Source organism: Mus pahari, chromosome 5 (genome assembly GCF_900095145.1).
Source record: "Mus pahari chromosome 5, PAHARI_EIJ_v1.1, whole genome shotgun sequence".
Classification (NCBI taxonomy): Eukaryota; Metazoa; Chordata; class Mammalia; order Rodentia; family Muridae; genus Mus; species Mus pahari.
In genome coordinates this window covers 140165914-140193470 of record NC_034594.1, presented here as the reverse complement: position 1 = coordinate 140193470, position 27557 = coordinate 140165914, and the positions used below count along the sequence as shown (strand labels likewise).

The window sequence follows — 27557 nt, the reverse complement described above, 5'->3', positions numbered from 1 at the left end:
AAGAAGAAGAAGAAGAAGAAGAAGAAGAAGAAGAAGAAGAAGAAGAAGAAGAAGAAGAAGAAGAAGCTAAACATTGAATTATAAACCACCAAACAGCCCCACTCTACCTAACAGGACACCAACCAAGCCCACTGTATCTGATAGGACTGAAAATGGGTGTTCAAACAAAACTCCTACATAGTTGTTCATTGCTGCATTGCACATAACAGAAAACCAATGGAAATAATCCAAATGTCCATCAAGGGATGGGTAATAAAATGTGGCTATTGTCCTATTATAAATATATAGCCATGCTCACTACAACATGGAGAAACCTTCACAACGCCAAAGAAGCCACACTTGCAGGCCACCACTGTTAGATTCAGTTGATATAAACTACCTACAAGAGACAAATCTGCAGAAACAGGAGCAGAAGAAGCGTTTGTCTGGGGCTAAGATGGGAGGGGAAACCAGAGGGATTGAGAAACGAGTACAAGATCGCCTTCAAGGATAATGGAATGTTCTGGAATTCAAACACAGTGGTGGTTACGGAAAATTATGAGTATGTTCAACACCACTGAGTTTTACCTTTTTTTTTTAATAACCAAGATGGTAAAACATGGGGTCTTGCTATATATCCCTGTCTGGTTTGGAACAGGATGGCTTGAACATTGTAGCAATCCTCCTACCTCTGTCTCCTGAGGGCTAAGACTATATGTGTATACCACCATCTTCAGGGTCATGTCATATGCATTTTACATCAATACTCAAAGCAGAAAGAACCCGCCATGGTTCTTCGTTTAGGCTCAGGATGGTATTGCTTCCACCTCCATCATCTGATTTTTAATTCATTTTTTATTATGTTCCAATCCAGCTCTTGTTCTCTGAATTGTGTCCAAACACAATCTGTTAATCCCACAGTCCATTTTTCCCAATGCCTTTCTGGCTGTCTAGAACACCTCCCTTCCCCCTCTATCTTGGGATATACTGGGATCATAAAGCTGGGCTGGAATGGCAGGCCAGGCTACTGTTGACTATTTGCATGTCTTCTCTAAACTTCACCAAAATGGGCAATCAAATTTAATTAATAAATGTCTGTATTAAAGTTCTAGTTCTAGACTGGTAATACTGTAAAGTATACATTATGAATAGTTCTGATAGTAAAATACAAAATATGTACTCTGGAGCTACAACTCGGTGGTATAGCAATTGTCTAGTATGTGTGAGGTGCTAGGTTGTGTCTGAAGCACCAAACCTACATAAAATGGTGATACCATCTATCCCAGTGTTTCCTAGCTTCCAGAATTTTCTCACAACAGACCTAGTATGTGCCCTGTGCCTCTCTAATGTCTGTAATGTAACCTACTATTTGCTACTAAATCTCTTATTTCACCTAAACAGACATAGTTTACACGAAGAAACTATAAAAGTCAGTATGATATCAATGGGTTTGTCTCCTAACATTTTCATGCATGATCAAAATAAAGGGCAGTGCAGTCCCAGTCCTAACTGAGCAGTCGGATGCTGTTAGGGACTTCCACGCTGTTGCTAAGCACAGCTAAGCACACGGGGGACGGCAGGCTCTGCCTTCTGCTTCCCAGTGGCCCGAATGCAGCTGATCTACTCTGGAACCTCTCCTGATCTGCTTTCCAGCCTGCTGTGGGGACTCCTTCGTATCCTGGGCAATCAGTCCCGGCAGGTTTCCCTTCTGTCACTGCTCCCAGCTTGTCACTTCCGCTCATGTTGGTGGCACTATCCTCGATGCTTTCACATCTGCATTTGAGCTCCCGTGTCAGAGCATAGAACATCTCTTCTTGGTTTTGTTTGTTTGTTTGTTTTTGTTTGTGTTTTTTCCTCTGCATAGGTCCACATACAGTGCAAAAACATCTGCTGAACGGACAAAAGTCGGATGCATGGGAGGTGTCTGTTGTGTGATTGTGGGCATCTTTTCCTTTCCTAGTCCTAACAATGGAGAAAAGTCCACCAGCGTTACTTCCTAAGTGTGACCATGATTGCTGAACAAGCACCAGCAAGTGGGAAGGACAGCTGGCAGCATGAGGAGATGAAGGTAATTCGGTGCACTTAAGGCATTTGGTAGATTTCATGAAATGGGTATTGAATACGCGTAATGGTTATTTAATAGGCCCTGCATGCTTAGACACACCACCTGAAGAAATGGATGAGCAGAGACCGCTCACCATGACAAGACTAATGCCTACCGAGGACTGATCATAAGAACTTGATGAAGGCCTAGACCACACATGTGAACCCAAGGCTCTGGTCAAGGTCTCACACCACAAACCCAAGAACAGTCCTCCACCCTGAGAAGGGACCCAGCCCTCCACTCGATTCCTAATTAGAAGTAAATCCCTGTGAGACTGGAGAGTCTGTGTGCATTCACAGTACTTCTTGGCCTTGAGTCTCAAAGCACTGACAAAAGACACTGCAAGTGAAATTACTGATTGAACATATCCAGACACAGAGCAGTCCTTATGTCAATGTTGACACAGTGGCTCTATACCATCCGGCTCCAGGAGGGCAGGCGAAAAGCAAAACCACCAGAAATGTGTGGAGAAAAGGGTGCTGTGGTTGCGGAAGAGGAGAGCCTTGGACTCATAAAATAGCAGTAAATACCAACAATTGCTTTTAGCCCTAGAGGTACATACCTCTTTAGAGTCCACAAACCATTAACCAGGCTTCCTCGTTCCTTACCAACCTCCTGCCAAGCCCATAAGAGACATAATGTGACATTTTCCCACAAGAAATTGAAAGTCAAAGGATATCTCAGTTCCTGTTTTGCCGATGCCAAATCCAGAGGCCTTCTGATCTCAGTGTAAGGTGTACCCGCCTTCTTCCTTGCCCTGAAGTATAGTGGTGGACAGCAGGAAGATATTTGCTATATGTAAGAGGGATTCTTGATGCCCTCTGTGCCAGTGTCACAACAAAAGTCTCACCCCAAGCTGGAAGGCGGTGTCACAGAGTCTTCCCAGAAACCCCTACCCACTGCCTAGCCACAGGAGACCAACACATCTTCATCTCTAAAACACTCGAAGGCAACTGCGCAACCCAAAACGAACCAGAGGAAGCACAGCTCACCACGCTCCTAATCCCAATATGACATCTATTCCAGAAATAGCATTTACCCCACGACTCTATTCTTGATCACAATCCTCTAATTATTTTAAAAAACAAACAAGCAAAGAAAACCCTATAGGACCTCCAGATCAGCATTATCAGGGACTCTCTGTCCCTTAATCACTCTTGATTACATAATAGTGAGGGACGGGAATGAAATTTTGTAACTAATCCATTCTATCTTATTTTTCTATCCATTCCCTTTTTGTATTTTGTAGCTATTGATAACCTGACATGGATAAGTGCATGTCCTATCTTTCCTGCACGTTAGATCTCTATTTAGAATATCCATACATTCCTTCCAACACAGACCGTGCACAAGCTACCCGGTACCCCCAGGATGAGGATTATCTGTGACAACCCAATGGTCCTTGGATGAGACAGAACGAAGCATCCTCAGTTAATTACCATTTCTTGCCTGTGCGTTTGATTTCAATAAAGTCTCTCTAATTACTTCAAATATCACTGTGCCTCCCTCCCTCCTCCCCTCTCTCCTGTGCCCCTCTTTCTCTTTGAGAAGACCGAGACTGATGAACTCAAATGCACCAGCAAGCCTCGGGCAGCTGCCGTGACGAGCAAAGACTTCTCAAAGTTAATAAGCCAGGAGAGTTAATAAACCAGACTTCCCAAAGTTAATAAACCTGGAAAACACAATTATTGCCATTTTTACTATTATTAAAAGGTTGTCATTATTATTGTTGTTGTCATTCTTGGCCTCATCTGCAGCTAGCCCAAGACCCTCCCCCCACAGCCGCCTGCCTCCCCCTCCCCTCCCACCCTTACCGGTGGCAATAATAATACGTGAGTGATCCCACAGGGACTCCCCAGCACTGCCCTGTTGTAGGAAGCAATATTGGAGCTCATGCAGCCCCTGGTCCCTTCAGGCTCAGCTTTGCCCTTTTATATTACATACTGTTCAGTCAAATCCATCACTGGCCTTCTAGCTCTTTCCAATAGGCTGGAGGAGGGAGGGTGGAAATGGTGATTAAAGCAGCCGAGGGGAAGGAGGAGGGGAGCAGATGGATGAGACAGGAGGAGGATAGCTGGGGTTTGGACATGCCTGAGCTGTCAAGGAGTCTGATTTCCAGAGGACAGTATCTGGGGCTCAGTATTTCTCCAGGCAAGGTGTGGTTCTCCCAGGAGCAGCTGGGATATTGTCACATCAGGATAGTAAGAAACATAACTGTATTCTGGATGCCCAGCGAGCACGCTCCTCTCTCACACACTTCCTTTCCCTTTGAAGAACTCACTCCATAGGTGGGGACCGAGGCCTTTTTTAAGCTGGGCAGTGTTAAGAAACCGAGGAGGGAGACTCTCACAGCAGTAGGCCTTTATGTTTCCTTAAGGCCAAATGCTTGCTTTATGCATGGACAAACTAAAAACCAGTGAGGCCAAATTATTAGACTAGAGAGGTTATGGGAACCCCTGAACCGGAGCCCTGGCTCTTAGTCCCCAGAGTTCCTTCATGCCAGTGGCCAGATCTTTTTCTTCCCTGGTGTTCCCCCCTCATCCTGTCAGCACTTCTGGTTGCAAACCTGTAGAACCAAACTCACCTATCTCCCCCAGGCCTGCTCAGTATCTATGTAGTTACTACAATGAGGATGTTACAATCCCCAGTAGTTCTGAACTGAAAAAAGACGATGCCCATCACAGGGGGGATCTGGCAGTGCCAGGGATCACTAAGCAGTAATGGCAGGGATAATGCTTGATATTAAACACTCCTTAGAGCAGCATCAGAGTCATGCATTCCAATGTGATAATGACACTGGCACAGAGGATTCCTATGCTACTCAAAATGGCTCAACAACTCGCTGCTCACTGAACTCCCCCAAAAGATATCTGAGAACCTCGGTTGGGAGGCCAGGATAGAGGTAAACTGAGTAGGTTTGGCATCAAAAGGTCACTTTCCTAGAGATGGCAGCTGAAACTCAGAGCATAGAGGAGCTCCTTGGCTGGAAGAAAGTGGGCAAAGGAAAGGTTAAAAGAACTGTAGGAAAGGACTATAGCGTGGAGTGGGGGAACGGAAAGAGCACTCACAGCAGAAGAAATCCTGATCTAACCAGACAGAGAGCAACTTCCTCCACTCACAATCCAGAGCCACCATGGACCCATGCTAGGTTTTCAAGAGAAGAGCAGTCAAATTGAGCCCTGGATCATCCTGAAACAGAATGAGAGAGAGACAGAGACAGAGACACAGAGGGAGACAGAGAGACAGACAGAGAGACAAAGAGAGAGAGAGACAGAGAGAGAGAGAGACAGAGAGACAAGGAGACAGAGACCACCAGAGACAGACAGCGAGGCACTTCTGTGTCATTATGTCAGTCCTTTAATGGGCAAAAGCACCAGGAATCCAGGGCTAGGTTGCTATAAAGTCCTGGAGCTGAGCCCCACACTCGCTTTCCTAACCCAGAAGTCACCTTTAAAAGACCAGCCACAAATGGCTCATTCCTCTGCCACTTTGGACATTCTGTTCTGTGCTCAGGAATCAGTTCCACATTGCTGGGGATGGACCACAGGTGACACAGGACCAGGATATGCCACCCAGCTGGGTAGAGAAAGTCTCCCTCCCACATGCTCACGCAAATTCCTTTCAACAAAGTAGGTGGCTCCTTCTGGAGCCAAATGTAATTTAAAGCAGTAGTGCAGTATGGTCTCTCTGTGAGGCTTTCCTGGGGACATCTCCAAGGTGAGGAGAGGCCAAAGCTGCTGTAGCTATTGCCTCTTGCAGAGTGGGACACAGAAACGCTGAAATTGCAATTGTTTTCTGCCTCTAGGGGTGAGACTGAGTGAAGGGGGGCAGGGACTGAAGTGAAAAGAGACAGAAGGAAATTCTTGACAAAAACGAGACTCAAGAAAAGGTTGTAAGCCAGACATGGTAGCGCACACCTTTAATCCCAGCATTCGGGAGGCAGAGGCAGGCAGATTTCTGAGTTCGAGGCCAGCCTGGTCTACAAAGTGAGTTCCAGGACACCCAGAGCTACACAGAGAAACCCTGTCTCGAAAAACCAAAAAACCAAAAACAAAAAAACAAAAAACAAAACAAAAAGGTTGTGTGACAAGATCTGTCCCTCGCTAAAACAGTCGCAGAGCCCAGCCAGTGGACAACATGATCTCAACTGTCCAATCATCTATAGATTTCTTCTTGAACATAAATAGGGGAGATGCACACCCTATTCTCTAACAGTTTGGGGTCTCTGGTTTCAGGAGTTTCTTCTACATGCAAAGACCATGGCTTCTGGAGTCAATGGCACTCCTAAAGCAGTCACTAGGAAAAGGAGAAGCAACTTGTCTCTGCGGGGTGAGCATCTCCAGATACAAGATGATGCTGAAGATTGTGAACCGTGGATCAGGCAGCCTGATGGTGAGAGAACCGTAAACTGAGAGCTACGGACTGCCTTCTCTCCCACTCAGAGGAGCTATGCAAAAACCTGAAATGCTTGACCTGGCCTCTATGAGCTTGGCTGTGTATCTTCTAAGAATCTGTGTGTTAGAAGCTTAACTCTCCATATGGGAAGTAAAAGGTAATCATTCAGAGGAGAGGTTTCAAGGAGAGTAACTATGGCATCACGGTGCTACTCTCAGCATGGCTCCGGTATAGCTCTCCCAGAACCTGGACTAGTCAAAAGAATAGATTAAGAAGAGGAGGAGGAGGAGAAGGAGCAATCCCTTTGACTCCATACTTCTGGCTTCCTGTTTGATCATGTGATCTCTCCCTCCAGGGCTCACTTCTGGCATTGTGATGCCCTCTGCCATGGGGCCTTCATTAGAGTAAAACAGACCCACAGCATCCATGACCTTGAATCTCCAGAACCACTAGCTGCTCTAGGAAGTCGTCATAATGACACTAATTGGCATACAGCCACCTGTGTGCAAGACAGGGCCTTCGTACCCAGACCTGTTGGCAACCCCAAATGGGATCTCTTTAGGTGCTGGCATGAGAGGGTGGCATCATGGGTGGGATCAAGGCCTGGCACTGAACATTCCCCTGCAAGGGTAAAAGAAAATACAACAATGTGGTTCAAGCACAGCAAACAAAACAAAGCTACAAGACATTCAAGAGTTTAAAAAAGCCTTACAAAAAGCAAAGTGACTAAAAGGTAAAGAAAGACACGAACAACAACCACAACGTGTGGCTGGGTTTTTCTTCTTCTTCTTCTTCTTCTTCTTCTTCTTCTTCTTCTTCTTCTTCTTCTTCTTCTTCTTCTTCTTCTTCTTCTTCTTCTTCTTCTTCTTCTTCTTCTTCTTCTTCTTCTTCTTCTTCTTCTTCTTCTTCTTCTTCTTTTGGTTTTTTTAAGACAGGGTTTCTCTGTATAGCCCTGGCTATCCTGGAACTCACTTTGTAGACCAGGCTGGCCTCGAACTCAGAAATCTGCCTGCCTCTGCCTCCCAAGTGCTGGGATTAAAAGCTTCCGCCACTACCACCCCCGGCTGTGGCTGGTTTTAATAGAATCTCCACACTGCTTTCCCATCCACAGTTCAAGAAACCGAAAGTCATGGAAATAGAACGTATCACATTAGCTCTGGCACATTGTGTTTTAATGTTATTAATGTAGCGATGGATATTCCAATGGACTGTCTGTTGGTCCCTGTGGAGAGCTGAGTTCCAACCGCCCACATATATACAAAACGAGAAGACCAAACTCACAGTAAACATCAACAAGACCTAGGATGGGGTGATTATTCTACACCAGAAACAAGTCTAAGTGCTTAGCATAGTCACTCTTTTCACCTTCCCAGTGAGCTCATAAGGTATTAGTCGCATTTTTTTAGATGAGCAAGCTAAAGTATACAAGGTAAGTAACAAAGTCACAAAATAAGTTGCTCTATCAGGTGTGAGAGTGGCTCCTCTTTCGGGAACATCTGAGTGACTCCCAGGAAACAGTCTCAGGGCAAAATAAAGAAAACACCTGTGTGAACATAGGGGATAGCGGCCAAAAGGAAGGAAGATGTTGATGGGCAGTTACCACATGGAGGAGACTAAAACTTGGTGGCATTACTGTCTTTCCACTTTAGTCACACAGAGAGGCTAAGAAACTAAGATTTAAAAATAATGAAACAAACAAACAAACAAACAAACAAACAAACAAACAGAAAACCAGTCTTGCTGACTGCAAGAACCAGGGGCAGATTTGGAGCAATAATAACACATCGTGAACATGAGGGGGTTGGGCTAGAAACAAAGACAGGGAATCCTGAGCTGTGTCTGCAAGCTTTGTCCAGATATCAGCTGATGAAGCACACACCACCTGGGTAGACTCTGAGCAACCCAATAGGCAATCAGCCTGAAACCCCAGTGTAGTCCACCACAGAGAACGAGTTTTCTAAACATCCCAATGCAGGTCGTCTAGGATACACTGTATAATCACCAACACCGTCTATAGTCAAAAGCAAAGATCACCAATAGAGGCCAACCACAAAATGACCTACATATTGTCATTAACTGATAATGATTCTTAAAAAATGTGTAGAATAACCATCCCCAAGGATGTAAATGAAAGCATATTCAAAAAGCATGAAAGAATAGGAAATGTCATCCTCAAGAAATACAAACTGTAAAACATAATCAAATGGGAATTTTGTAAAGACATTGTTTCTTCTGTTTCTGAGTGATGGGGGCTGAAATAACCTCCCTTATCCTAAGGAGGTGCCCAACCACTGAGATATATGCCCAACTCCAATATGATGTTCCACAGTGAAGAAAATGTTTTATATCATCGTTATTCAACCAGGGAGCACTAAACACTTGTGATCACTGATCATTCGTTACTAAAATGATGCCCCCTCCCCACAACTTAGAAATCTTTCATCTTCTTCAACTTTAATTAATGTCTATTTAAATAGCCAAGTGTGGGCAGTGGCTCTTATATTAAACAGTACAGCTTTGCAACTGAAAGGTTCAACATCAGCAATTAAAAAAAAAGCATCAAATTAACTTAACAATAGACAGGAGATGGAAAAGAATGTGTGTAATGTAACAAGAAGACTCATTCATTCAAAAAACAGAGAGAAGGAAAGCCCTGATAACCATAGCAAAAAGAACAGAAAGAAAAAAAATTTTTTTTTTAGTTACAAAGTTTGACGTGCTATGTGCAGTGGTAAAATATTAACACAAAATATATTGTACATAGGTCTGAGTGCATATTGTAATTCTAGGATCAATTTAAAACTAATATAAAGGGATACTGTAGAAAAGATAGTAAGTAAATTAAAATGAAATTCTAAGATAAATTTGTTATTCAAAATAAACATGGAGGAGAAAAAGAAAAATATTTTGAATTTTAGATTATCCTTGATTATCATGTTTTCTGTAATAGAAGACTTTTTAATAATAATTTTATTATTTTTGAAATTATATTTAAATCATTCCCCCCCTCAAAAATTTTAGGTAACAAATAGCAAAATGGTAGGCCTAAGTTCATCTCTCTCAATCATTATATTAAATGTTAATGGACTAGGTATTCGAGTTAAAAGAAAGAGACCATCAGAGTTGACTTCTTTAAAAGCAAGACTCAACTATGGACTACCTTCACAAGATTCTCTTTAAGAAACACAGGGGGGAAATGAGGCAGTCTTGTATACAATGTTTGAAATACTTTCCATTTCTGTTTCCATTCAGTGATTCTACATGGTATATCTATGAATATGCATATACTAGGTAAAGGGCTTTATACTCAGGATACATTTACAACAACTAAGTGTCAAACTTATGTGTGCCTAAACCTGGAAGAGTCAGTAGATTTTTCCAATGAGCACGCCCTTTGCTTCTCACTTTGTTTCTCAGTTAACTTCCATTCTGTATCCATTCTGTCAAATAGATGGAGCGTTGCTGCACATACTCTTGAATGGTGATTTAAACCTAGACAATGAGGATCAGAACTGCTCGAATTCAAATCTTCATGGAAGAGGTGGATATGCTCTTTCTGCACAGCCTAAAGTGGAACGGTGTGTCCCCAGGCTTTCCTTGTAGACAAAGCAATTGTGATGGAGCACACGGAGAGCCAGGCTTACTGTGAGAAATCCTAGCTAACAGCCACCACTTGAAATCCGCAGAACACTGGCACACTCACCTCACCTCTTCCAGACTCAACTTCCCATCTCAAGTGGATGAGGATTCCATTGTTCCAGGTTTGTTTCTGCAGACCCATCCTGCCTGGATTGCCCCCTCTCTGCTCCAAGTGTAGTCTTCACTCTTAACTCTCTGCCGAATTCTACCTTTCTCATGATGATATTCCTTCAGGTTTCAGGTAAATCTACTTTCATTTTACTTATTTGTGTGGGTACATGTTCCCATGAACGCAAATCGCTAGCTTTTTTTTTAATGTTTATTTTTGTGTGTGTTGTGTGTGCATATGTGTGTGGTGTGTATGCAAGGGTGTGTGTGTGTGTGTGTGTGTGTGTGTGTGTGTGTGTGTGTGTGTGTGTGTGTGTGTGTGTGTGTGNTGTGTGTGTGTGTGTGTGTGTGTGTGTGTGTGTGTAGGTGCCTCAGGAAGCCAGAATATAGCATCATTTCCCCCGGGGCTGGAGTTACAGGTGATGGAGACCCCCTGACCTGGGTACTGGGAATGGAGGAACTTGGGTTCTCTTAACTATGAAGTCCTCTCTCCAGCTCCCAGATCACTACTTTTAAACATTTAGGGATCACAGGTGACTTCTGGACCTGACAAAAATTTATGGGCCCTCCTCCCTCAGACATACACACACACACACACACACACACACACACACACACACACACACACCTTCTAGAAAGTGACTTGAAGGACTCTCTGATATCCTAAAGCAAAATTCAGTTTTCAAACTGAATATTCCAAAAGGTACCTGAATATCAGCACTGCTGGGTTTTCCACTTATGTGACTCCTTTTACAAAGAACAAAAATGCTGCCAATGAGCAGAATCCCTCACCCATGACCCCTCTCCCTCAAACAAACAAGTCTCACTGCCATCTACTCCCTAACTCCATTCCCACAGTTCTCACCACCTCAGGTAGAATATTCTAGAACCACTCTTCCAGCTCACTTGCACTCTCTCCCTTGCTGGGTTATTCCAGGCCACACAGTGGTCACCACAGGCCTTCCATGTTCCAGGCATCGCAGCAGAGAACAAGGCAATGACCCTGAGCTCCTGGGACATTCTGACTTACAAAGCAGACAATACAGTGTCAACACAAAGCAGCAAGCACAGCCAAGGCTAGGTGGTGGTCAGGGGAAAGAGGAAGTTGGAGAGGTTACAGGGAGACAGGATGTAGGAGCGGGGTGCAACAACAGAGGGAAGGGCAGGGAGAGGTGGACATTTGAGGAAACGTCTGAATAGGAGTCCGGTGAGTAGATGGAGGGAGCTTTCCTCTGTTTACTGTCTTTCTTCCCCTCTTGAGTCTAAACTCCATGAAGTCAGGGATTCTTTGTTCACTGCCCTAGTCCAGGTATCCACAACAATGTCTAGCAAACACCAAGTGATCGGTGAAGTTTAGGTAAATAAAAAAATGAATGGGGTTATCTTCTAGGCTGGTCAAAACTGAGGGTTAAGGCTATAATTCTAATTCTAAGTCTTACTTTAAATATATTTTTAATTAAATGCTGATTTTTAGGAGAAAGAGCAAAGCAAGAATTGAAGATTGTTTCTCATTTTAAAGAGGGAACACACACACACACACACACACACACACACACACATATATATATATATATATATATATGTAAAATCTGAACTCCAACTTCAGAATAATCAAATAAGGAACAAAAAGCAAAGAGCAGATCCTGTTGCAAGTTGAGCGTTGACTAGAAATGACCCTTAGAAGCTAGGATTTCTGAATGCAGAACGACTCAGCAAAAGGCTATCAGTGCCTTGCCTCGCATCATGTACATTTGGTAAGATGGATGACACCTATCTAGGAAGCTCCAGAGAGGTGTCACAGCATCCCCCCTCCTGTGTGTTCTTCTGGCTGTCCCAATACAGGCCTGGATTTCCAGAACACACACTGCGCGTCGACATCCTTGAAATTTAAGCTTCCTTATGACTGACTCATCCCTTGGTGTTGGTGAATCTGAGGACATGGCTGGAAGCCCAAGAGTTGTTGATTCAGTTTCCTAGAAACACACTGCTCTTGGGCTTTCTATCCATCAGCTGCACATTTGAAAATCCTTGACCGCACAAGGGATCAAAGTGTGCCTAGGCGAGTGCCCTAACAATGAAAGCAAGGGCAACTTCCCTATGAAGGAAATCATAAGTGCCCTCAAGTGACTTTTTATACAATGACAACATCAAACCGAGGCCTTGACATACCAATTCCCATCGGTATCTTCTAAAAACACAATTCATCTCTGGGAAGAACAGGTAGCACCCAGGTGGATGTCACACCCATTGGAAGGCCAGCTGCAGGAGACACTCCCCCAACACATTGTCCTCAAAAGTTAACACAGTCTGGCAAAGGCAGCGAAGTGAGCTCCCTCGATGCTGCAGCAGGCAACTTTATTGATGGTGAGTCTTACAATATTACAGGTAACATGAGCTCTGAAACCTTCTCTCCTCTCTGATTAGCCAGCAATGTCAAGACGAAGCTGAAATCACTTCACCTTAACGGTACAATGCGTAACCTCTGCAATACCCAACATCATTAAATTTTTAAAAGACTCTGTTAGGGGAAGTTCTTTAATCCTTCAGTGATTGAGCTGGGGAAAGGGGCCTGTGATGGGCAGCATTTACCTGAGCTGATATTAACTAGGGTTGGCTACTAATGGCTTTCCAACAGTCCCGCTGCGTCCATGTTGCCATTTAAGAGAGTACATTCCATCTGGCCCTTGCTCTTTAACTGTCAGCAGGGAGATTGAAAATAATACGTCATTAAGTATTGCAGTTTGTGTTATAGATAGATCTCTGTCCAGGTCTCCCTTCTAGCACTTGAGCTGGGTTTGAACTAAGCCCTAAGAACCAGTTGACAAGAAGAAAACTTCATCCCATGAATCAGCTAGAAGTCTGTGATATCAAATAACCATCACTAAATATATTTCCCACTGAATTTACTGGCCACAGAGGCAGAGCCACTACAAAGCACTCAGCATCTTTGGAGCACCAGGTTCAGTTTCATTTCCCTCCTAAGGTAAGAGGTCTGGTCCCTTACGTCCTTGTCTCTTCTTTTTTTTTCCCCCAGGTCATAAGGTTTGGGTAGCTCTTCATCTTAAGGGGAATTCCCATTCAACTGCACATGGCTTTTCTAGCCTCTGTCTCAACAGTGAGTATTGAGCACTGCACAAATCACACACCGTGTGGCCATACTTCACACCTCTGAGAAGCCAAGGTAAAATAATGGGTAATGGGATCATCTAATGAGGTTAAATGATTTGCTCACCCACCCAAAGCAAAGACAAAGACAGACTTACAGCAGCTCACCGATCCTGAAAGCCTACTCTGTTCTACTTGGTCACTCTAGCCTCCAGTCTGGGGATGGAAGCATGGGGGCAAGCACTAGGCTTGGCATGTGGTTTGAGTGACTCCTCAAAGATGCTTGTACTAGAAGCTGCATTCTCCACATGATGATCATGATGATAATGATGGTGGCGGTGGTGGTGGTGGTGGTGGTGGTGGTAGTGGTGGTGGTGGTAGTGAGAAATGGAAGAACCTTTAAGACATGAGACTTATTGGAAAGAAGCTAAGTCTCTGGGTATGCTCATGTTTGGGATGAATGTGGTTTTCAAAGACCACCTGATCTTAGATTTCAGCCTTCAAACCTGTGAACTAGATAACCTCCTTCTCCTTATAAAGCTCCTGGTCCTGGGTGTTTTGGTATAGCGACAGCAGACTGACTACCACAGGAAGCAATGGCCAAGACTATAAAATAGTGATATACAGGTAAAGAGGCCAAGCCACCATGCCGTGGCCGGAAAGGGGGGTTGTGTCCATATCCCCCACGCCCTTCTCTTGAGATATTTCCAGATGCCACGGAAAGCAAAAGCTCTCCAACTGATCGGCTGGCATCTTTTCCAAGCGCAGTTGACTAATCTCTGGTGTGAGGAGGCTCTGAGATTTATTTTGGGAAATGAGCCACAGTATGGTATGCCTGGACCCACACCATAACCACAGAGAATTCTGCACGGATTGGGAGTTGAAACAGAGAGACTACAGATGCAGGAGGTTTGCAAAAATTCAGCTGAACTGACACATGAAGAACGAAGTAGCCTAGGCCCTCTCTCGGCTGCCATCTGCAGGCCCGTGAACCACGTGAGACTCCGTGGGGAGATCTGTAGAAAACTCCAATGAGGAGTGGAGGAGAGCAGATCCACTCCACTGACCTCAGTCCAGTGCCTGCCGAGCCATTTAGCGAATCGCAAGGGAGATGCAACAGAGAACCAAAGGAATAAACGGTTGCTAATGAGCAAAGCAGGCAGAGCCTGCGAAGAGGATGGTCAATGGTCCTTCTTCAGGCATCTCCAGTCACAGGTGGGTGCCTTGTTTTGTCTTCAATCTTCCATCTACACTAACCTTTGACATCAAGAGAACTCAAACTACCCTACTGGCAATCATTCTCCTCGAATTCTTTCTTCACACCATCTTTTGCTCCCCCACCCATCTTTCAGCACCCATCTTCTCAAGGCTTGGCCACACCCCCTATTATGCTTCTTCGGCTTCTTTTTTACCATGCAAGCTCCTAAATGCTGCCCCACCTCCTCCTCACCCCCCCCCATGCTCTGACAAAACTACCCTTTTCCAGGTTACCTATGGCTACCTGCCAATTCCCCACAGTCCCCTGTTTATAGAACCCTTCTCTCTTGATGTTCTTTTCTCTGAATATCGTCCTATTCTTCCAGGACCAGTACTGTTTGAATAAGATGCTCCCCAAAACACATCTTTTGCCCTCTCCTTGGTCTATGCAATATCCCCTTGAACGCCCTCGTCTTACCACTGATAGAATAACATGTCTTAAGGACGTGTGTCCAAGCTGCCTTCCAGAGAGCTCCTTTCACATCTGCCTTCTGGACACGTCCGCCTGAAAGCCTTCAGTAGCTCAACATATGCTCACTTACCCACCTCTGCCTGCCCCAAACTCTTGTTCCACTTCTTCACTCCCTTATCAACCGCTCCCCCCCCCCAGGTTGTCACTCAACCTTCCTTTGCTCAAAGTCATTAAGTTTAACTAATCTTATATCAGAAATATTCTGCATCATGTTTGTATTCTCTGTCTCCAGTGCCTCCTCCTTAATTGGTATCCTTGCCATGTCTTACAGCCTATAGCTACTACCTAACTGATCCTTCTGACCAGTCTCTTCCAAAGCTCCTACTGGTGCCACCAGAATTACTGTTCTGGAAAATGATGGTCACATCTGTTTACTGCAGAGAGAAATCTCTGCTGGACGCTTACTAACTACAGGACTTAGTTTGAAATCCTTCACACGTTCCATAATTCTGCTCACTGTTTGTTACAATTTTTGCAGTCCGTAACCAGCCCAACCTCCACTGCATCTGACAGTGTGATTACCAGCATCCCTATGAATGGTGGGCACTGGAATCTACAATCTTCCTTCTTGTGACTCCCTCTTCCTGCACGTGATTCCTCCTTTCCCTGGAACCATCCACACTCTCGCAAGACCTACATCCCCATCCATTCTCTAAGAGCCAGTCAATCTCAGCTCTCCATACAGCCTTCTCTGCACCTCTGCGCAAGTCTCTTACTGACAAACGTACCTATCTCTGCATCCAACATGTCTGGAGGATTGTACAGAATGCTAGAAACAAAGGGTTAGAACAACCGGAAGTCCCCTTCCCTCATCAGTCTTGAGATATAGCAACAGGGACTATGAAACTATACGTAGATATTTATAAATATTTAAAATTGCGGCAAACACTGAAGATTATGAATCTCCCATAATAACACAGAACACATGGACTTAGATAACCTGGGTTTTCTCTTTGGCCAAATTGCTGTTTAATTTGAAAGTCTCAAGAGTCTTTGGTAGACTATCGGTGCATCTGTGTTTCGTTTTATTTATTTTTACATACCTACCTATTGATTAAATGAATGATTTTATTAGTGAGCCAACTGTTTGAGTCCATTTAATCTTACATGCGAGAAATCTGCCTACAACTAAATAAGGTGAATTCCAACTGTTCATGTACCGCCTGCAATGTCATTTTATTAAACACTAGTTTACAAAGACTGAATTCATGTACACAGTTAATTTCTCTAAAACTGACTGGAACTAGTTTTAAGGGAACAAAAAGTCTTGGCCACGGAGAGAGAAATAACACAGCATAGGAATGTGTGGTTTCTGAGACAACCAGCATTCCATGCTCACATTTTGATCGGCCAAGTGGCATCCCCCAAACAAAACAGATGACCCTGCTTCTAGAAACGGACCTCAGTGGGACACCGTGAGATCTTTTCTAGCTGGGACTGAGCTCTGTTTGAGAAATGCAGCGCCATCCAGAAAACTTGGAAAGGGGTTATCCTAAGGACGGACGGACAGCTGCTGCTTGGTCCCAATGGAAGCTATGTCTGGAAACCTCTGGATCTGATATTTAACAGTTCTGCTGCCAAAAGTGCAGGCAGGCTCTCAGAACGAAAGTCACCATCGCAAACCCTGAGGGTGTGGAGAAGAGAGATGGATGTGATCACCTCCTGTTCATCCTCCTCCTCCTCCTTCCATGGGGAGAAACAACTAGGCAAGATGACAGAGATCGACACTGACAGCATGATTCAGGAAAAGGATGGCCGAGGAGGCTTTGTGTTTGTGTGTTTGCGGGTCAGTTTGATAATCAGGAGTGGCACACACACACACACACACACACACACACACACACACACTTAGGCAATAGCCAGATTTTTTTTTTTTTAAGTCCTTGAAAAGCACTGAGTACTGCGACAGCTGCCTTAGGAAGACGGCGAAAGCACAAGAATCCAGCAGGTGGGGACTTGTTTTCCAAGAGCTTGTTCAAAAAACGAACTAAGAATTGTGACCTCACCAGGGTGTGAGCAGCAGATGTCCCGATTTTAGTGGAAAGGCCATCGAACCGGGGTCATCGGTTGGGGACAGCACCCCAGCTTTTCTCTCTACCCAGAGCATGAGCAAATTCCGTGAGCTTCGGTTTCCTCATATATAAATGCAGGGGTAATTAAAATCTTTCTCCTTGGCCATTTTTAAAAATTGCTGTAAAGGTCCAATCCCTAGTACATATGAATGCCCTTTGAAATTTGAAAGAGAACAAAATTTTAACCACTAGCATTCTTTACGGTATTTTCTATGAGCCAAGCATCCATCTACACACTTTGGGAATATTAAAGCGAAAGGACACAAGGGGGCAGGGTTTGTTACCGCTACATTTTAGAAAGAAGAAATAGCCACGGAGCAAGGGAACCCCTTGCCAGGAAAATAGTAAAGATGTGACCCCAGAAACACCGGCTCCTAACAACCACACGATATTGGGTATATAAACAGCTCAAAAGAATATATTTGGGCTTTTGTTCATATAAAAACCAGCAATTATAATACGTAGTCCTATACAATATTCTATGGCTTACCAAAGGCCTTTTGAGTTGATGCCCCCCCTTTCTCATAATAACCCTGTGCTGTTTAGCTTTTATAAACGTCACACAAACTACACAAACTGTGAAGAGAAAAAATCTCAACCGAGTAATTGCCTTTGCCAGATTGGTTTATAGGCATGACTATGGGAACGTTTCCTTGATTGCTCAGTGATGTGAGAGAGCTCAGCCCACTGTGAACGGTGCTAATCCCTAGACAAATTGGCCCTGGCCAGTACAAGAAAGCTAGCCAAAGGGTTGGAGAGATAACTCAACAGTTAACTGAACTGACTGCTCTTCCAGAGGACCTAAATTTGATTCACAGTACCCACATGGCTGCTAACAGCAATCAGTAATTCTGGTTCCAGGGAGTATGGCGCCATCCTCTGGTTTCCATGGGTATTGCACACAAATGATAACATGCTAACACCTGTATACATAAAAATAAATAATTATTTTTTAAAAAAGAAAAAATGAAAGAGGAGGGAGGGAGGGGATGAGAGACGGAAAGAAGGAGGGAGGCAGGGAAAGAAAAAGAAAGAGAGTTAGAAAGCCAGGTGAACCAGCCAGTAAGCAGTACTTATCTATGGTGTTAGTACTACTTGCCTGCTATTGGTATATTATGCTTTTAGACAGACGAGTCACTTGTATCCAGAACATCTCCTAACAATAAGACATTACTGAAAGAAATTAAAATTACTTTCCAAGTTCTGGAGAGAGTCATGACATGACGTGTCCAAACCATTCACACCCACCTGCCTACTGCCCTCATCTATGAATACAGACTACTGAGATGGGATGGCCAGACAAATAACTAAGCATAGACAAACCAAAATCCACAGAAAGATGAGTGTGTGCCTAAGTACGGCCAGCATGGAGTACAGACAAATAGGGAGGCCTCCTGTGAAGCACTGTGTTTGTTCTGTGCAAAATGATCTCCTCGGTTACCAGTCCATTCTAGAGTCCACAGTTCCATCTTAGGGTGCTGTTTCTACTGACCCCACATCATTCCCAGTAAAATGGACCAGTTACATCCCAGTGAGAGTGATACTATAATACCTGATGTGATTTGATAGTTAGTAAGGGAGTCTCCAGCCTGTACATAGGGTAAGTGGAAATGTAAGAAGTCTCAAAATGGGTTTAGAGCAGAAGCCAAGCAAAACGTTGCTTTAAAGGACAGTATTGTAGTTGAATCCAGGTACTTAGGATGAGTGGACTCCTGGGGAAGATGGTGTGGGAACCCAGCAAAACCCAAGCCAAGAAGACAGGATAGGATTTTCTGGGGTGTTCTTCCTTTCTGGGTTTTTTAAGCCTACCCCCTGGGACTAACAACTATGCCCATACCCCTGAGGATAGTGACTCTCACGAACAGGACACAAGCCTGAAGGGCATCCCTGCCACACTGAGAAGAGGGCCAAGAGGAGAAAGAAGAAGGAAAGAGGGCGTCATGGGAGGAAATGCTAGATGGTTATGTTAAAAGGGATTTGTTCCACTGTCACAACCAGAAAACTAGCTTCCCCCCCCCCCCCCGGAGCCAGCTGGAGGGCAGGAAAGCTGGGAGGACATACTGGAGAAAGATGGTGCTGAAGAGATGCTCTGGGTACCAGATGAGACAGGTGGGACCCTAAAACAAGGAACCATTTGGTGTGTGATGAGTCAGAAATGCCTGGGATGTGCCCAGGACTCTCTGGTGCTGCTGCTTGGTCCCAGGTAAATGGGGGTGGGGTGGGGTGGGGGCCCTCCTGTTCGCAGTTATTCCCAGCGGCTGGTATAGACCCCTGGGACTTGCAGCTTCTGACTGCTGCACAGGCTTCCCTGCCCCCCTAGCTAGCCAGTCAAGTTTTCCTCTCTGGGCCCCTTTCTGGGGCGAGATGTAAACTCCTCTACCCTAAGGATGAAAACCCTGAGCTGTGCCAGAATCAGTGACCCCCTCAGGCTCAGGCTGTCCTGGAGCTCAAACAAAGACATATTGGGACCCTCCTGCCGAGAGAGGGGGGCTGTTCCTCGGCCCAGAGGGGGAGCTGGGCCTTAATCTGCTGCACAGTGAATGACAACAATGTTAAGAAGGAAAATATGGTTTGGGGGTACAGCCCCCAGGAGCCCAACATTTTAGTATTTAAAGGAACTTTAATGAGCTTAAGTGGCTAATCTCGAGTTCAGGAGGGGGTGTTTTGTTTTGTTTTGTTTTGAAAAATCCTTTTAAAGGCTCCTGAGGCTTGATCGCCAGGATTGTGAGCCCTGGAATGGCTGCCTCTAACTGAAAGGCCAGGAGGGAGTGAAGAGAAAGAATTGCCCCAAAGAGCTTCTCATGCTGCTTCCAAACCTGGGCTGTGGAGTTGTGGAGCATGCTCCACAAGGAGGAAGCACAGAAAAGCCTCAAGTGCCGGCCCCACATGAACGGCACTGGGATCAGGGCTCAGCACCCCAAGAAGAGAGAGGTGCCCAGAGAAACAGCAGTTTTGCACATGACTGACCCACAGATGTCCTACCACAACACAGGTTCCCAAGGGATCACCCAAGGAGTCATGACATGGAATTACACCGACCTGAGACGAAGGCCCACTGTCAAGATAGCAAGCTGAGGACTACTCAATAACTCGATGGCTCTGTGGTAGGACTATCGTGCACAGTAAAAGGCTAATTAGGAGGTTGGAGAGATAGTTCAGTGGGTAGGGGACTTGCCAAGCAACCATGAGAACCTGAGTTCAGAGTCCTCAGAAAACACAGAAAGACAGGGGGCAGCTGTTCAAATCCATCACCACAGTGTTGGAAAGGAAGACAGATGCATGGATGTAGCCCACGGGCCATCTCTAGTCTAGCAAACCAGCAAGCCCCCAGTTCAGTGAGAGACCCCATCTCAGGAATGAAAAGCAAATAACGTTCAAGTCACTTGTGCATCTCTGGCCTCTGCACAGACATGTGCCCACACAGAGATGCACTCATATACCACACCCACAGAGGGAGACTGAGGCAGACAGACAGACATGTGCACACACACACAGAGATGCACGCATATACCATACCCACAGAGGGACACAGAGGTAGACAGACAGACATGTGCACACACACAAATGCACGCATATACCATACTCACAGAGGGACACAGAGGCAGACAGACAGACATGTGCACACACACAAATGCACGCATATACCATACCCACAGAGAGAGAGAGAAGCAGACAGACAGACATGTGCGCACACACAAATACAAGCATATACCATAGCCACAGAGGGAGACTGAGGCAGACAGACAGACATGTGCACACACACAGAGAGATGCACGCATATACCATACCCACAGAGGGACACAGAGGTAGACAGACAGACATGTGCACACACACAAATTCAAGCATATACCATAGCCACAGAGGGAGACTGAGGCAGACAGACAGACATGTACACACACACAAGTACACACATATACCATACCCACAGAGAGAGAGAGAGAAACAGACAGACAGACATGTGTGCACACACACAAATACAAGCATATACCATAGCCACAGAGGGAGACTGAGGCAGACAGAGACAGAGAGACAGAGAGAAATAAGAGGCTAGTTGGGTTCTCCCGGGTAAGAAAATAGAGAATCCATGGGTTAGCAGGGAGAAGGGGGAGATGAGGCAGTTGGTGGTGGGGTTTAAGTAATATTTAATGCTTACAAAATCCATGTGAACAGAGCTCTACAGGGCACAGGGGAGTGGAAGGCAGAATGGAGTGAAACAGATGTGAGCCTCGAGATTGCATGCGGCCCATTCCCAGCAAGACCGGAAGATTACAATATTTTTCTATATGGACAGGATTTATCTGACGAATTGGAAAGCACAGTCCAATCCACAGTGGCCAGATATCTCTCCGAGCTCATCCGTTACATGAGACTAATGATAAACCACAAGTATGATGTGCGGAAGGACGCCGGAGGCCCAAAGAGTCAGCAAAGCCAGACGTAGTTACTGTCATGCAAAAATAGGATCCCCAAACTGGAGTTCTGAAGAGCTGGAAGAGACCAGACTCTCCCATGTGACTCGGGTTATGGGACTGGGAAAAGCACGGTCTACTTTGTATTTTTAGTTGTTAGATCGTTATGGCACAATGATGGAGACCTCGCAAAGTTTCATTAAGTTCTGTCTGATCTGTGCATGGCAACCAAGTGACAGGCTCTACGGAAGACTTGGTTGTTCGGTTCACCACCAAGAAAAATAGCACAGGGGTGTAATTTTTAAATCCCCTTCACAGACAGGACTTTTGTGACAGGAAAAGTGTACCCACTGGGTAGGGGACGGATGTGGGTTTTGTTTTATTCTTTACATAATATCTCCTCCAATACTTCAGTGTTTCTGCTGCATTCCAATTGCATCTGCTATCTAGAGCCGAGAGAAACTTAATCCCTGCCCTAAGACTCATTTTATTTATTTTCAGTAGTGTGAAAACAAACATGTAGCAAGGTTACCGTGTTTACACCTCCATCTCAGCCCACACAGCGTTAATCCTCCTACTAATTAATGCCAGGGCCAGAACGATCTTATTCATTTCATCTTGGTTAAAAATATAGAGACAGATCGCTGGGGTTTACTAAAATAACAAGTTGACATTTGGAAGGTGTCTGCAAGACTGTAGGGTAGGTTTCACTTAAGATATGACAAAGAGACACTAAGCTGCAGGCAGCGCCACCAGCTAAAGACAACGTGACTCATTCTAATTGTGGACTAAATGCTCTCTGTCCTGGTCGTCTAAGGAGAAAACATAAACCCTCAAGAGCACCAGAAGAGATGCTCTCTCTGTCCTTAACAAGGGACAATTCAAAAGGGCATGAGGGGTGGCCCTGTGATGTCCTGAAAATCACAACCTTCCCCCAACTGAGTATAGAAAAGCTACCATAGACAACAGCACTGTCCTAAGGGCCCCAGGGGACTCTCAGGAGAACAGCAGTCTCCTCCCAAGAAGTATTCTCAGCCAGGCTGGGATAGAGCAGGGGTCCTCGCTGGGAAATCTCTGCTCAGGACTCTCCATCCAACATGGCCCAAGGCCCTCTTATTAAAAAGTGCCACAATGAAGACATGAAAACCACCAGTTTTTTTTTTTTTTTTAAAAATAAGTCAGAGATTTATTTTCTAATTAAAAAAATAGTAAAACAGAGCTAAATTTTCATAGGACCAATATTACAAAAATAAAATCCTTTCTAAACTATACAGATGTGTCTTTTTCAATCTCTCAAATTTTATCTTTCAGGATTGTGCAACTGTACTTAGTAATCCAGTTCAGGTGATTCAATATTATTTTGACTTTGGTAATGTACAATAATCACATTTAGTAATATGCATTTACTCTAAGAAGTTATTAAAATGTTTGTTCATACAATAAATTAATTTTAAGGTCTTTATTTTCTAACTTTCAAATACTATAACCCAAGTAATTTATTTTCAGGGGAGGGAGATGTGGTTAAATGAATGGAGCTGTTCTTAGTAAAGAAAGTATCCGATCATCATGTTCAAAAACCTTCATAAGATTGAAAAAGGAACAGTGGCTAGCCCTCCCTGATATGAATAAGTCTTGGTTGAGGCAAAGATGACAAATAAAATGCAAGACAAATAATTAGCTTTTTGAAAAGCTATTGACAGTGAACTCTGTACTTAGTGTTACTTCCATGTGGAAGACAAAGGTCTTCCTTCAAACCTGTCTGGATAAATTGCTTTTCATAATGCGCTCCACTTAAGTAAGGATCAAAGAACTTCGTCATACTCAACCCCAACTCCCAAAACACTATAAATGCCTAAACCAACTATATAATTCCAATGTTTTTAAGTCCTAGATTCCAAGCAAGTCTTACCCATGGACCGACACATATATAAAAAGAAAACAACTCTAAACAAGAAATATTTCTGCCCTCTAAAATTAAGAGAGAGAGAGAGAGAGAGAGAGAGAGAGAGAGAGAGAGAGAGAGAGAGAGATTGCATAAACACAGCCATGATCGTGGACTATGCTCATTGTGAGCTAAGCCCCTACAATTGAATGCAGACAAAAATTATTACCTAGCTGTGCTTGATTTTTATATTCCTTACTATGTTATTGTGCCAAGAGCCAGGCTAAGCAAAAGTACAGTGGAGCAACAACAACCTCTATAATTTCATCTGCGGACTCCTTTTATGAAGAACTGCATGCCCAATTTTGATCTCCAAGTAATAACACAGTAATAATAATAATAATAATAATAATAATAATAATAATAATAATAATCACCCAAGCTAACTCCTCCACACACACCTCCTGCACCACTTTGAGAGATCGCAGAACGGTTTTATTACCAATCCCAATACAGAGCATGTCTTAAGTCTTCCTCACCTGGGGCTGACAAGCCTCAGGCCAAAAGAAAGACACAAGGAATACTGTAAGTGGGATGACATCTACTCTCCCCCATGTCTGCCCCTTTCTCTGGACAGACAACTGATCTACTCCAAAAGGCAGAGAAGAAAACACTGAGCAGGCCTTCAGAGGAAAGGCTTCCCCAAGCTTGTGATCTGCTGATGTGTGGGGAGTTAGCTCGCTGTGGGAACAGCTCTGATGACAGCAATCCTACCCCACACTGCTCCCAGGATGTCCAAAACAATCCGAGTGATAATGATAAACTTCATATGTGAGGAGAGAAGGCCCTGCCTGACCCACAAGCCACCAGGCACATGAAAGAAGCAATATAAATTTGATTTAAAAGTGGGACGCTGTCCAGAGGCTCAATTATCTATCAAATTGCCACGTTTCCCTGATCCCACCATCCTCTGTCTCGGACTGAGGCATGGCTACAGTACTTGCTTGGAACCGGCTCAGAGAAAACTCTGAACTAGCCGGATCACAGAAGGCTCGCTGAAATAGGGAACAACAGTTACATAAATAGAAGTCTTCCAGGCTGGAAAATATTTTGGTTGTCTGCTAACTTACAGGAATGCTGAAGCAAACTGAACCCATTCCTGAAATATCCACACCTATACTACTACCTCAAGTGGCCTATCCTCATAGCACAGCTCCATCAATTCCACCAGTGTTGTCTTTTCTTAGAACCAGTTGTTTTTTTTCTTCGATGACACCCTGAGCAAGGGACACCCCCACCCCCCACCCCCAGTTCTTGATTTCTGGCTGTTCATAAATCGCCATACTACACGCTGGCCTTGAATGCTTGTTTGTTTTGGATAGCTGAAAAATAAAGTATTCCTAAGGGTGCCGTAGTGGAGGAGGCCAATACTTAGTAAAACATCCTGAGGTTTCAAATGAACAGTCTTGTCCAAGATGCCACCATCAATCCACCGCCTTCATGAGAAAGAAGTTGACGTTTCACATTGGGGAACTGAAAAGAACTCGTTGACACAATGGAATTCTGGCTTTTTAAGCAACTTGTACTGGAGTGGCACCCTGACAATTTCATACACAGAGCAAGTGATTCTGGTTACTGTCACCCCTCCCCTCTCCAGTCTCCTGCTCCTATTTCCACCCTACCTCCAACAAATCCCATTCCATTTCAGGGAAGGCCTGACCTGACTCCAGGGATACACAGGTAATAATTCGAATACCAATCTAGACTTTCCAATGATCCAGAATTGCACACACATGGCAGAAATAAATGTGATAACCTCTGCTGCTAAACACTGTGCTCACGGTGGCCACCTGAGAGTGACATCAGCAATGCATTTCTTTATGTAGAAACAGCACTTACCCTTTACAGACTTGAGGAAACAAAGTACCGTCTAATCCCCTTTTCTATCAAGTGTCTGTAATGTACCACCATGGCTCTTAGCACCTAACACACATCTTATTTTCCCTCTCCATTTACCTTGTCTGGGACCTTAGTGTGGAGGAAACACATCCGGGGAGAGGGGTTTCCATTGTAATAAGAGGGGAAGCAATTTCTGTGAGTTTCATGACTATTGCCCCCAAGTTGAGCTGTGCCCTCCAGGATTAACATGTGGCCATTCGAGATAGCTTCTAGCAGATACCTAGTCCTGTGTCAATGGAGAAACCCTTTTCAGGAAACCCTCGCTAGTCCAGGTAAAAATAGAAGGGAAATGTGCCAGGCTAGAAGCCTTCTGCCATCGGGCTCCAAGAATTTTCCAATTATTCTTTCCTCGTCACAACCAGGGTTTTACATGTAGAAGCTCCATAAAAGCCTGTTGAATAAAGGAATTTTTCCTGAACCCAACTTAAAAAGAAAGAAAAAGAAAGAAAGAAAGAAAGAAAGAAAGAAAGAAAGAAAGAAAGAAAGAAAGAAAGAAAAAGAAAGGAAAGAAGGAAGGAAGGAAGGAAGGAAGGAAGGAAGGAAGGAAGGAAGGAAGGAAGGAAGGAAGGAAGAAAGAAGAAATCATATCTTCATTTCCTCCTACATCTAGTGTCTTAAGAGTATTGAGGACATTAAAATGCTGGTATGCTGAGAGGAGAGTGGGATTGAGGGGGGAAGAGAGGAGAGATGGAATTTAAGGGAGGAATAAATGAATCTAAAACAGCCTCCACTGACAGGCTAAGAGCATGCTTGCTCTAAGACTGTGCTCAGAGCTGAGCAGTCCAAGCAAACTGATCTTGGATATCCATGTGTCCGTAAATATGTTTAAATTAAAATAATAAAAAAAAAACCTTTCAGCGTCACACCAACACATCTTTGAACAATGTAGCTCACGCCCTCTATAAAATCTTGCTTCTGACCAACAGCTGGCAAGTTGATCCCCGCAATTTTCTCTTCGCAGAAATAGCTTTGTGAGGGGAAAACTGACCCTCTTGCCTAATCAGCCCAAACCTCCCCAAACCTAGAGGGCTGCAATGGAAGGGATACTGTTCCGTTAAGTACTCTACAGCAACTGTTTCTTCTCCTCTTGACACAGCCTGACTTCCTTAAAGAAGATTTGACTGGCCAGACAGCTGTGTTGACCCTTGAGCCTTCTTTGATTCGTGATTTTCTTTTTTAACAAACAGAATAGAAAAATCACAAGCCAAATCCTTCCCTAAGCTCCAATAGGTTTGAATTTGCCAGTGTTGTGCCTGAAGGATGTGGACCTTTCTCTAATCTATAAGCAGAAAGATAAAGATTGGGCTCACACAATACCAAAACCGGCCCATGAAAAGCAGGAGAAGGGGGGGGGGAGAAATCGAGCAGTCACCAGGCTTTGTCTACTTGAAGTTGTATAGACCAAATCCGCTTAATTACCTAAAAATCACAGTTTTTACCCAGACTCAGGGGCTACAAGCAGACAAGTCAGCACAGACAGCAGCATTTTTCTTTCTTTCAAAATTGTTTACCATAAAGATCAGGGCGAGTTTTGCTTCTTTGCTAATTTCTGTATTGTACAACTCACATAAATGCAATGCAATGCATTGGTTTTGTTTTTGTTGTTTTTGTTTTTTGTTGTTGGGTTTTTTTTTTTTTTTTTTGGTTTCTGTTTTTTTTTAGGTTCTGAAAAAATGTAAAGTATTTCTGAAACAACAGAAAGGCCTGGTGAACTGTCCACATGGAAGTAAAAGTCAGGCATTTTATGTCAGAGCAAGAGTACTGAGTAGCAGAGAGGGGCGCTCTGGTGGTGGTGGCAGTGGCGGTGGCACTGCTGCGACTAACTTGGTCCATTTTTTTTAATAAGCCTGACAGCTTAGATGACTTGGAAACGCAAAACCTCTGTTCTCCCTTTCCCCTGTGTTTTTTGTTTTGGTAGCCAACCCTCCGTTGCACTTCCTTTCACTGTGCGTTGTTGGAATGAAATTATAGCCGTTACTTTTTACATGCTGACCTTCCTCAGCCTCTCTCCACATAGTGGAGTGAAAGGGGCTGCATTTCCTCCGTGTACACACACACACACACACACACACACACAATCAATCAATATATGCCAGCCCTTGCACACAAAAACAGAGCCATTTTTTCTTTCTGGCTAGCCCTCCACAATCCTAGGAATCCAATGTCCCTATGAATT

At 44.2% G+C, this 27557-nt stretch overlaps 1 protein-coding gene across 1 annotated transcript in view; it reads right to left on the bottom strand.

Annotated features, from left to right (window-relative positions):
* The window catches only part of Lmx1a (LIM homeobox transcription factor 1 alpha), a 146863-nt gene that overhangs the window by 115256 nt on the left and 4050 nt on the right, over positions 1-27557 (bottom strand). The window lies entirely within an intron of this gene.